Raw genomic sequence first — 2,087 nt, forward strand, 5'->3', positions numbered from 1 at the left:
TCGAACTAAGTCCGCTTCACTTCAATAAATGTAGAGAAAACCCAAGCGATACCTGTGGACACCACGTACAACCAAACCATTAGTCATTAACATACCATACAACATTAAACTATATAATAGAATTTCGTAGAGCATTCTATAAAGTAGTCGTGGAATTGTCCAAGCGCTTTCTTAAATACTCTTATCCAAATCCAGCTCCATTTCTTCATGAAGCCAACGATCCCATACCTACATTACATTCCAACTCAACGCACATCATTAGTAACCATAAATACTCGAACACTTTGATAACGTTCATGCATATGTCTTAAGCATTGAACATTCATTCACACATACATTCACACCTACGTACTTATTATCATACATACATACATATATATATATATATACACACTTATATATATACATGCGTACCTTCATACATGCCAATGTTCCTTCCTACGCACAATCGATTAATCACGAATATATACACAAGCTTCGTTTACATGTAGGTTTATGCCGGAATGACACATTCACAACCTTACATAGTATAGACAATCTATGGTTCAACCCACGTGCCTTTTGGATTCCCATACACATATACTTATAAAATTTCCTACACTAACACGAAACAATCCGTTCATTCACCAACCGACAACCGAATCATATAAAACTTGTTCCTAATGGTCCGGGAAATGTTCCCCTTACATAAATGACTAAAAATTCTTACCCAAGGTCATAACCATAACGAATTTCATTACATTACGCAACATATGCACATAAAATTCGACCCGTTTAAACCCACCAATTTACTTTCGGCTTAAATACAACCTTCTTCAATAATGAGGTATTATTGGCTTTGTACTTCTGATTATTACATGTTCTTTCATGATGTTTCGTAAACATAAGTATTAAAATCTATTAAACTTACTAAAAAGTGAATCGAAATTCACTTACCTCGAGTACTCCAATAAGTGTATTTGTCACCTTGCCTTATCTTGACCCGTTATCCTCCTATGCTTGACCTCTCCTTGACACATTCATGATGGTAGAAACGCTAAAGTGATCGAAAATCTTGGTTCATGCATTAGTTTAGCCCTTCAATCCCCCTTCAATTTGATGGATTTTGGTGAAACTAGGGTTTCACCTCACCCTCTGCCCCTGATCGATCGTATATACACACACGCACACTCTATGTGTGTTTTTAATTAATTTTTTTTATACTTTTAATGTTTTAAGTTTTGCCACATGTCTTGATGCCCCTGCCCAAATTCATTTAAGCTTTATTATATGTTGTTGATATTTATGAAACTTCAATGATTCCAAAAAAATTGTATGTTGGCTTAATGCCTTGGATTATTTATCAAAAATATGGAAACTTAAAGGGAAAAACAAAAGGTACCAACCCGTCTAGACATAACGTTTTGACCACCAAACCACCGTCAACCAGTTTGGTTTACGTTTGACAACTTATAAAAGCCTTACCCTGTCAGACTGGTTTTTGATTTCTGCTGTTGCTGCAGCTTCATACGCAACCAACTCAGCATGCTTCTTCTCTAACTTCCCTTTTAGGCTTTCAATCTTTTGTTCCAGATCACTCTTTAGCTTCAGGCGTTCCTGCTCTAGCATCAACAAGTGATTGTCCTGAAGCATTAAATTCAAACAAAAGTTGATTAATGGTCCAATATTAAACTTAAAGATCTATACTTTAGAGATTTATACCTGTAAGCACTTCCTTTCCCATTTGAAGGCACTGAAGTGAGCATCATGAACCGCAGCAGACTACATAATAATAAATTGTAGTTCATATTAGGAAAAACAATAAAATAAAAAGACTAAATTACTATTTTTGCCCTTGTGGTTTAACCCCTTCAGTCCAAAAGGGAATGTTTGACATATCAGACGACCTAAGATTGAATTTTATAATGGTTTTGGCCCCCCTAACACACTCTGTTACATGTTTCCAATTAAGTGTAAGGGTATTATGGTACGTTTACACATTAGGGGTTGTTTATGTAAGTTACAAAGTTCTTTTAATATTTTTATTTGTGTAATTACTCAATTATTTTTATTTCGTTATTTCATGATTATTATTTAACAAAATACGT

General features: G+C 34.7%; 1 long non-coding RNA gene across 1 annotated transcript; it reads right to left on the bottom strand.

The window, feature by feature from the left end:
* Nucleotides 1-1,164, bottom strand: LOC110923745. Its single transcript, XR_002584210.2, has 2 exons — nucleotides 937-1,164; nucleotides 1-228 (listed from the first exon to the last, which is right to left on the bottom strand). It is a non-coding gene; the product is annotated as an uncharacterized LOC110923745 (long non-coding RNA).
* Between the last annotated feature and the right edge of the window lie 923 nt (nucleotides 1,165-2,087).

The sequence above is a fragment of the Helianthus annuus genome, chromosome 6, assembly GCF_002127325.2.
Source record: "Helianthus annuus cultivar XRQ/B chromosome 6, HanXRQr2.0-SUNRISE, whole genome shotgun sequence".
In the NCBI taxonomy this organism is placed as follows: Eukaryota; Viridiplantae; Streptophyta; class Magnoliopsida; order Asterales; family Asteraceae; genus Helianthus; species Helianthus annuus.